This window comes from Microtus pennsylvanicus, chromosome 9 (assembly GCF_037038515.1).
Source record: "Microtus pennsylvanicus isolate mMicPen1 chromosome 9, mMicPen1.hap1, whole genome shotgun sequence".
NCBI lineage: Eukaryota > Metazoa > Chordata > Mammalia > Rodentia > Cricetidae > Microtus > Microtus pennsylvanicus.
This window is the reverse complement of record NC_134587.1, coordinates 82,857,845-82,868,300: the sequence shown is the minus strand read 5'-3', so window position 1 is coordinate 82,868,300 and position 10,456 is coordinate 82,857,845. Positions and strand designations below refer to the sequence as shown.

Below are 10,456 nucleotides of genomic sequence, written 5' to 3'. Positions count from 1 at the left end.
TGGGTTGCCCTATTTTTCTACTTATACTCTGCCCAGAAATGGGGGTGTGAATGTCAATTATAGCAAAAATTGTCTCACACAAAATAAAAATAAACTATGGGGGAATGTTAAAGAATTGCTGGGAAATGTTTGGGGACAACCACGAGGTCATACTCCTTACTGCTGAACTATTGATGTTTTCTGGGAGATGGGGAATCATTATTTCCAGTTACTTAGCCTACCAGACTCCAGTGGAAAATTCATGGGAAAACCCACGACCATTCAGACAGCCATGGTTAAACCCAGTGGGTCACAAAACAATGACATGAATGAGAGGAAGCAATGCAGAGGGAAGTGCGGCAGGTGGAGATAGGAGAAGGCGGAGGTGAGACAGCTCAGTGTGCATTTGGACAGGTGTGAAATTTTCAGATAACAAATTAAATTTTCTTTTTGAGACAGGGTTTCTATGTAGCTTTGGAACCTGTCCTGGAACTATCTCTTGTAGACCAGGCTGGCCTCGAACTCACAGAGATCCGCCTGCCTCTGCCTCCCACGTGCTGGGATTAAAGGCATGCACCACCACCACCCAGGGTACAAATTAATTTTTTTTAACATGACAACCAGTCACTCACATCCAAGGGTCCCCATCTACTGCTTTAACTGCGATCAGAATGAAGAAAAGTTTGTGGAGATCTGAACAAAGAACTTCAGAAAGAAAGACATGTACACAAGTCCTATTAGCGAGCATGGTGTTGAATATTTTCTTTTCTTTTTTTTGGTTTTGCGAGACAGGGTTTCTCTGTGGTTTTGGAGCCTGTCCTGGAACTAGGTCTTGTAGGCTGGTCTCGAACTCACAGAGATCCGCCTGCCTCTGCCTCCCGAGTGCTGGGATTAAAGGCGTGCACCACCACCGCCCGGCTGGTGTTGAATATTTTCAAAGGGAAATCCATGAAGCTAGATGAAGAGCTGTGGATAGACTATGCACTGCCTTCTAAGACAGGGCTTGGGTCCCTTCTAAAAAGGAAGGGGAAACCATTAGAGGAAATCCCACCACAATGATACTTACAGAAGATAGCTTGTCCTCTATCCTCTCAGTTGCCACTCTTAAAGCCCATAATTTTAAGCCCATCAAAATTATTTCTGTCGATTAAGAAGATTATTCTGATTCCAAATATGAGAAAAAACACTCTCATGGCTTTTTTCTGTCTTGTTTTTTCTTTTTTCTTTAATAAACTGTAATTAACAGGGGGTGGAGGAAAATGAATGTCAGGGTTCATATGTGGTGGACGGAAGAAAAAGTGGGAAAGTTGATTCTCTCCTTCCACCATGTGGGACATGGGGTTCAAACTCGAGACCTCAGGCTTGGTGACAAATGCCTTTACTGTTTGACTCAACTTGATGGTTGCTGGTCTCCTTTTTAAGTGATATTGCTCGTTTATAGCAGGAAATATTGTTTTATAAAAGTGAGAGGAAAAGCATAGAATACACCACATGGAATAGAGATGGCTCCGGAGAGCTCGTGGTTGTGAGGCGTGAATGGAACAGGCTCCAGAAAGCTCATAACTAAAAGGGCTTGAAAGAAGCAGGCTCCAGAAAGTACATGCCTGAATGGGACATGAATAGAACAGACTCCCAAAGCTCATAGCTGAAGGGCATGAATGCCACAGCCTCCAGAAAGCACGTGTCTGAAGCGTCTGAAGTAGGGTTTTATGCATTCACAGTTAGATCTAAACTTTACTGGAAATATTTTGTGTGTTTGTGTGTATGATATGAGCTAGGAGATAAAATCCTACCCCACCTGTGTGGCCAGTGTTCTATCATTACTTATGGAAACAGAAGCATTTCCCATGGCTCCTTTGGGTCACCATAGTTGTGGGTCAAAGTCAACTCATACTCTCTTGCACTTTCTTTAACCATTCATCGCTTTAACAAATATTATCTAAAATATTAAAGGTTGGGGCTGACGTGTAGCTCACTTGTTACAAAGTTTGTCTGGTAGCCCTGTACTCCAGCAACAACCCAAGTCTAGCACAGTGACACAAAACCGTTTATTTTCTAGCCCTGCTGGGATAAGGCCAGCCAGCATCACTAACAAACTGTGATCATCATGCTTTGCCTTCTTTTCAAAAATCACATAAACCAGGAACTAATTTTCTCTACAGTCTTTATTTCACATAGATTGACCTTGTAAAGTCTGGAAAAACCTAGAGAGCTGTGGACCTTATTTGTTTTTCCCTTTCCACACCATACATACGTATACCATTTTGAAGGTAATGTGCTATAATTATAATCCTTTCATTCCAGACGGTTCGGTGGAGGTGGACGCAGCACTGAATTCCCAAAAGGTTTCCTAGGAGCCTCAAATCTCAACGAGAGGTTTGCAAAAGTATAAATTTGGGACTGTGGGGTGGGACTGAATTTTATGGGAGTGGCAGAAGGAAATATATTCCAAGACATAAATTACATTTTCTGAGCTAGAACTGGGGTTTGATGGAAATGGCATCCTTGAGTGGATCCTGGAACCGATAAAAAAAAATACATTCATGGAAAAACTGCTTCGGTCCAAAAACGTTGAGAGTTTGGCTAGTAGCATTCCATTGTGGAATTCTTGGAGTAAATGGAAATTGGCTATATAATGTGTTAAACTGCAGGGAAACTGGTTGAAATGGGTATGGAAACTCTACATAACAGCTTTTCAACCCATGCACAAATCTAAAAGCATGCCAAAAATAATTGAAAGGTCATTCTGTTTGAGCTTGATTCAAAAACCTGTGAAGGAAATATGAGAATTGATATAACTAAGTTAGGGTTAGTTTGGGAAAGTACCCTAAGTGGGCTCAATTTTACTAAGTTCTTCAGCAGAGCGGCAAGGAGTATTAGGAAAAGGGGGTCACTTGAACAATGGTCTAAGTCTTCAGAGGCTACAGCCCGAAAATCAATCAAGTCATTCATAACTAACAGAAACTTATTGTTTGTGCTTGGAGGTGGTGGTGGTGGCCGGAGCTGTCTCAGATCCAATAAACAGCAGATTCAAAGTCTACTGAAGGCCTGGTTTTTGCAGGTGTTGCCTCTTATGTGTCCTTGAGAGAGAGAGGGGCAAACGGGAGTCTCCAAATTGCCTCTTCCCCTTCCTTTCTTCCCTTGAGTGGAGGCTTCACTATGGACCACTCCCTACCCCACCCTACTCCCGCTGGCTTGGAAATCACTTGTGGAAATCAGGCTGAACTCAAATTCTTGTCTCAGAGGGCAGGCTAGCTGCACCACCCTGGCTTCAAGCACATTTTTTTTTTAATATTTATTTATTATGTGTACATTATTCTGCCAGAAGAGGGCACCAGACCTCATTACAGATGGTTGTGAGCCACCATGTGGTTGCTGGGAATTGAACTCAGGATCTTTGGAAGAGCAGGCAATGCTCTTAACCACTGAGCCATCTCTCCAGCCCTTCAAGCACATTTTTTAAGAGTACTGTTTACCTTCCAGAAATCAGAGCTCTTGGGAACTTATTACTTCCTCAAAGCCCCACCCTTACTACTGTCCAGTGTGCGCCACCACCCAAGTGTCTTCTAAATAGTACTGTTCACATTCATAAAATCAGAGCGTTTAGGAGCTAATTATCTCCTCAAAGCCTCCTTAGTACCCATCAGTGTCTGCCATCACCAAAGCATCTCATTTAAAGAGTACTGTTCACATTCACAAAATCAGAACTCTTTGGAACTAATTACCTCCTCAAAGCCACACCCGTTGCTACCATCCTGCGAAGGATTGAATTTCTCTCTCTGTCTTTATTTGTGTGTGTGTGTGTGTGTGTGTGTGTGTATACCACTTATGTGTGGAATGTGTGGATGCCCCTGGGGCCAGAAGAGGGTGTTGGATCACCTGCAGTCCAAAGCAGTTGCTTGCAACTGCACTCTGACTATCTGGAAGAGCAGCAGGAGCTTGACCACAGAGCCACCTCTCCAGCTCCAGATGTTTATATTTCAATCCTTAAACATCAGAAGGACACAAACATTTCGAGTATTAAGAGTTCATAAGAGCTACTGCATGCAACTGACAAAAAATAACATTAACAAATCATTGTTAGCAGATCTGACATCTGAAAAGGAGCCTCTAGCGTCTGTACTTACACCATTGCTGAATTCTCCAGGAGGAGAAAATGAAATATAATAACGCTTATGCTTATAGCTTTCATCTAATGAGCATTAACATTTTCTGAAAAGCTATGACAATGTAAAGAGAAGTTTCATTTGTCTCAGCATGAAATACCAAACATTTTCCATTTAGATTTTAAAAAGTAGAGGAGTTTTTTTTTTTTTTATGGAACGCTTCACGAATTTGCGTGTCATCCTTGCGCAGGGGCCATGCTAATCTTCTCTGTATCGTTCCAATTTTAGTATATGTGCTGCCGAAGCGAGCACAGTAGAGGAGTTTTGAAGCCTAGAGATAAATGTTCCTCACTGTACTCTTAGAAACTATGCTCTAAACCGGGCAGTGGTGGCGCGCGCCTTTAATCCCAGCACTAGGGACGCAGAGGCAGGCGGATCTCTGGGAGTTCAAGGCCAGCCTGGTCTACAAGAGCTAGTTCCAAGACAGGAACCAAAGCTACAGAGAAACCCTGTCTCGAAAAACTAAAAAAAAAAAAAAAAGAAAAAAAAAAGAAATTATGCTCTAAGATATCTAATTCCCCATAGAAACATAAATTATTAGCTGGAAGAGTTCTCGATCCCTTTTACGGAAGTTGAAACTGCATCTAGCAAGCTCTTTAAACAGTTGACTGAACGTGGAAAAATTAGCTCCACATTTAAAGTTTGTGACAGGATAGCAAGCCTTGGGATCCAGAATCTGCCCTGACACCTTAATGTTTCTGTGGCTTTAAATAAGCATTCATCATTAATGACTTTCTAGTTTCTTATCCATCAAATAGGATTCATAAGGTTGTCATCAAGAGCAAATAAGTTTGGAAAGGGTGTTATAAATAACAGCAAATAATAAAACAGACTTTTAAGGAAAAATTCAAGGAGGTTTGTGAAAGATTGGAAAGTAACATAAAGTGGTACCTAAGACCACCACAAGGCACCAGAGAGTATTCATAAAACCAGGGTTCTGATTTGAGTCTAGACAGAGTTTCTAGACATGAGGTTTTGGTGGGTCGGGATCATCATGTCAAAATGCAGAGGAAATTCTAATGAGAGTACTTTGAAAAGAGAGAAACTAAGCATTAACAATAAATATTTTGGAATTTTAAGATTGATCAGTATTTTGTAGATAACGTATATTTTCTTTCTAAGTTAGTATACAAAGTGGTATTCCATTGTATCATTTCCATACAACATATGCCATTATATTTTGTTGTTATTTATGCTCTCACTGCCCTCCCCATATTTTTTTCTTATTTGAGCTGTTATTTTTCTGAGGCAAAATCTCAAGCTCATTCTATGGAATGAGACGGAACATTGACTTTATGCTCTTCTGGCTGCTACCTCCCACACGCAGGAATTGCAGGCATAGACCACCTTACCCAGTTAGCCCAAATTTTCCTTCGCATCCTATTCCCACCACCATTGGGATGGAGATGGAAGTACCATGAAGGCTCCAACTCTCATGCTGAACCCTTTCTCCACATTCCCTATCTCTGTCCTCACCCTTCTTTAACTACAGTTTTCGGTCTACCACCAGAGTGATTCTGGCGTCTAAATTCCTTCTTCCTTCACTTCACAGCAGCTCCTAGGAAACTCCCTAAAACTTATGACACCTCTGTTCACTGTGATAATCATTTTTGTTTGTTTGAAACAAGGTTTCTCTGCCCCAGAACAGTCCTAGCTGTGCCAGAATTCACTTCTTTGCAGAGGAGGCTGGCCTTGAACTCACAGAGATCCGCCTGCCTCTGCCTCCAGAGTGCTGGGATTAAAGGCGTGCGCCACCACCACCAGGCCTGTACTCCAATTTCAACTCTTAAAAAAAAGCTATATTAAATAATGTTAATGATGGTTGATGAATTCTTCTTGATGCCCTTAAATTGCCCAGAGGCTAGAAAGTTACTACTCTATTCCTAATTCTGGCCCTGCAGGTTTGCCCCTGAATGCCAGGAACCTTATCCCCAGGGCCTGGACAAGGACATGTATAGGTGAGAAACTCAAATTTGTGTGGCCTAAATAATGTCTATGGTTCATGTTTTGCTTTGTAAACTTTGAATACAAATAGTGCTTACTAATTGTCGGAAATTTTTAAAAAGTGTATGTATATAAATGATTTGCGTGCATGTCTGTATACCACTAATGTGCCTGGTTGTGGGAGGGGGAGATCCAGAAAGCATCATCCAGTTCACTGGAACTAGAGTTACAGATAATTTTGAGCAGCATCAGGGTTCTGGGAATCAAACCTGAGTCTTCTAGAAGAGCAACAATAATCTTTAACCACTGAGCCATCTCACCAGCCCCAAGACTATATATTTTAACGACCAGGATATTATTGTTAGAAGAATTAAAACGGATAAAATTTCAGCAATCTGAATATTATTGTATCTTGTTGTTGTTATTTGTTTATTTGCTTGTAGCAATGTCTCATTCTATAGCCCAGGATAACCCAGAACTCACTATGATTTTTCTCAATTCAAAATCATCCCTACAGTCTCATCCACCCAAATACTGGGTATACAAGCACCACCCATCAAACATGGAAAAATTTGTATTTAATACCCTCCTCCCTTGTGGGTAGAACTTCAAAAGACAGCCTGTTTTTGTTGTGTGGTTTAATTATTTACCTAACTCATTTTGGAGAAACCAAAGTTCCCTTAAACAAAGGTCATGTGAAACCAGGTGAGTTCCTTCATTCATTGTTACTTTGGGGTGTGGGGAGGGACTTGGATAAGAAAGGTAAATTGTACTGGGATCAAAAATAATGGATGTTGGCCAGGCGGTGGTAGTGCGTGGAGGCAAACGGAGCTCTGTGAGTTCGAGGCCAGCCTGGTCTACAGAGCAAGTTTTAGGACAGGCTCCAAAGTTACACAGAGAAAGCCTGTCTCGAAAAACAAAAAGCAACAACAACAAACTAATGGCTGTGTGGTAGAGTATGGACTGGAATAGCAGGCTGTCAGGTGCTCTCTTTCTGTGAGTCCCTCCCTAGCCACAGCCTCACCCCAACACAAACTAGGGGGCTGACAAAATCCCGCAAAGGGAAGTTAGACGTTAATCTAGTTCATAGGAGTCTCACAGTCTAAAAGACTTGATAACAAAAGGGCGTGGCTCTGGCTCTGAATGATTAGGTCAAAGAAAAGCTTTCTGCTCTCTCCTTGATGTATTTGTTCTTGAAACCTAAAAACCTAAGCGCGGAGAAAATTGAAACAGGACTTCACTGTGTTACCAAGGCTGCCTTCAACTACTAACATTTTTTTTTTTTTTTTTTTTTTTTTGGTTTTTCGAGACAGGGTTTCTCTGTGGCTTTGGAGCCTGTCCTGGAACTCCTTTTGTAGACCAGGCTGGCCTCGAACTCACAGAGATCCGCCTGCCTCTACCTCCCGAGTGCTGGGATTAAAGGCGTGCGCCACCATCACCCGGCTAACTACTAACATTTTTAAAATCGTGCGTGTGAGCGCGGGAACACACACACACACAGCGGTAGATGCAAACGTGGTCTGAGAATTTGTTGAGAATTTGCATATGTATTTTCTTTCTTTTTTTAAAAATTTTTTTTTGAGACAGGGTTTCTCTATAGTTTTGGAGCCTGTCCTGGAAGTAGCTCTTGTAGACCAGGCTGGTCTCGAACTCACAGAGATCCGCCTGCCTCTGCCTCCCAACTGCTGGGATCAAAGACATGCGCCACCACCGCCCGGCCTCTACGTACTTTCTTAAAACGCCACAATGAGGTACAGAAACCAGGAGGAAAACTTTATTCTCCCTTCTACCAGAAATTCACCTCACAGGGCTTGCTCCTGGGAGAAGAGAGCTGGCAAGGCAGGTTTATTCAACTTCCATTCAGATGGATGAGGGGCACTTAACGCAAAAGCCTTCACAGAGTAAAAGAGTCTCATTTCACCAGTGGAAAGTTTGTCCTTTTCGATTTCACAATTAAATTTTATTCACAAAGAAGCAAGCAAACTAAAATAAATGATTGACTCCTCCCTGACAAGTAAATTACAGAAAAGCTTCAGGTTCAATGAAATGTAAGAGGTTCTTAAATATTGATTTGGTTTTCGTTTTAATGGTGCCGGTGTATTTATACGAAGTAGTAAATTTTACTAGACAGTAGTCAGTGGTGAACGCCGGCTGATCCACGCTCTCAACATGAGTTGTGTTGCTTTGCAGGGTTTCCAACAGTCACATTAAGAGCTAAAAAAAAAAAAAAAAAAAATTAACGTGGCTAAAGTCGCAATCAGGGAGGCCTGGATCCAGAGTGGAGATGAAACCAAAGTGCAAAGGAAGTTTTGGATGTGTGTTTAGGAGGCAGAAATAGTATTCTCTCCTTGAATTTCTTTCCATCAGGTAATAAAAGCGTAAATTTGGTTACAGTTGCGTCATGAGTTCGTAGACAGGTCCTGAGAATTTACTGTCTCACGGCTAGAGATTTCGAAAAGGTGTTGTCTCTTCGGCGCTGTAGCAGCCTCCGGCGACCCGACGAGCCTCCCGAGCTGACCCCACCCTAAGCGAGGACGCGGACCCGCCTGGGGTGGCTCACCTGGGCCCGGGGCCACGCCCCTGCCACGCGCCCTTCACTTGGACCACTTAGCCTTGGGAATTCAGCCTGCCGAAGGCGGAGTAGGGGGGCTGGATAAGTGTGGCTGGTATAGACCGTGCCAGTCAGAATCTCCAGAGGCGTCCAAATAGCCGAGCTCGAGACTGGGGAGATTTCCACTGCTGCTCCGGGTATGAGTGACAAGTTCTTCTTGGGATTTCAGAAAGGAGCGCATCGCAGGAAAATTAGGTAAGTCTTGCTTCATGAAATGGCTGGGTTTTGTCTGTTTTTCTGCTACAAGGAGAGGGAAGAGAGAAGGGTTTGGAAACCTAAATTCAGAGTTTCGAATTTTGCAACTTGGTGATAAACTAGGCTTGACATCTAAAATTCTGCTAGCTTTCAGATTGCATCCATCTCCCGCTACCTTGAGCCATTGACCACCAATTTTTCAAACACAGATTGAGGAGCAAAGTAGATAAACATTAAGAAAGCAAAATTCTAATTGGAATCTCCTCGAAGTTGTGTTTTAGATTTTGTTTCAAATTTTCATTACCATTATTTCATCGAATTATTATTATTATTATTTTCGAGACAGGATTTCTCCGTAGATTTTGGTTCCTGTCCTAGAACTAGCTCTTGTAGACCAGGCTGGCCTCGAACTCACAGAGATCCGCCTGCCTCTGCCTCCCGAGTGCTGGGATTAAAGGCGTGCACCACCACCGCCGGGCTCATTGAATTATTTAGCTAGACCTTTTTTTTTCTTAAAGATTTATTTATTGTGTATTCAGTGTTCTGACTGCATGTATCCCTGCAGGCCAGAAGAGGGCACTAAATCTCATTACAGATGGTTGTGAACACGTGTGGTTGCTGGGAATTGAACTCAGGACCTTTGGAAGAGCAGGCAAGAGCCATCTCTCCAGCCCCGTAAAACTATTTTATATTAAAATATTTAGCCGGGCAGTGGTGGCACACGCCTTTAATTTTAGCAGCACTCGGGAGGCAGAGGCAGGAGGAACTCTGAGTTCAAGGCCAGCCTGGTCTATGAGAGCCAGTTCTAGAACAGGTTCCAAAGCTACAGAGAAACTTGTCTAGAAAAACAAACAAAAACGTATATTGTGACAACAGGACACCTACATTTCTCTCTCCGTTTACCTCTGTAAATTCCGCTAGATTATTCCAGGAGAACAAAATAAGACAGCTTGTTTTTATTGTTTTCCTTGCTCGTTTTTTTTTTTTCAAATTCCTCACCCCGTTTTCCAATCCAACAGCAAACTGGAAAGAATGTTTTCCTGGTTTCCCGCCCTCTGTGCATTTCAGGTCTTGGTTCTCAAATTACCGGAGTTCTCATTTCACTCTTGTCTCTCAATAGTAGATCCACAACAATCCTTTAACTTAAACTAGAGCCTGCTGCTCCTTTGCAAGGCTGCAGTGGTTTCCTTCGCTGTAGAAACGCAATGCAAATGACTTTCCGTACAATTCCCAGCATCCTTTGCGCATAGACTCTGCCTGCCTCTTTCCGGTCCCTGTTTTATAGGAAGTACGGCTTTATCCCAGTCATGGTGGAGCATGCTTTTATTCCCAGCACTCAGGAGGCAGAGGCCCGAGGATCTCTGTGAGTTGGAGGCCAGCTTGGATTACGGAGCGAGTTCCAGGGCAGTCAAGGCTACATAGAGAAACCTTGTCTTAAAAAAACCGAACGGGGGAGAACAAAGAATTACGGCATCTGTGGTAAATATGGCTTCCCCCTGTAGTCAACATGGCTTCCCTCCGTACTTACCTTTATCCAAAATTACTGTATTTCCTGACGTTC

At 42.7% G+C, this 10,456-nt stretch overlaps 1 non-coding gene across 1 annotated transcript; it reads right to left on the bottom strand.

Moving 5' to 3' along the window:
* Positions 1-4,290: 4,290 nt before the first annotated feature.
* LOC142858078 (U6 spliceosomal RNA) lies at positions 4,291-4,397 on the bottom strand. Its single transcript, XR_012911959.1, has one exon. It is a non-coding gene; the product is annotated as a U6 spliceosomal RNA (small nuclear RNA).
* Positions 4,398-10,456: the final 6,059 nt, after the last annotated feature.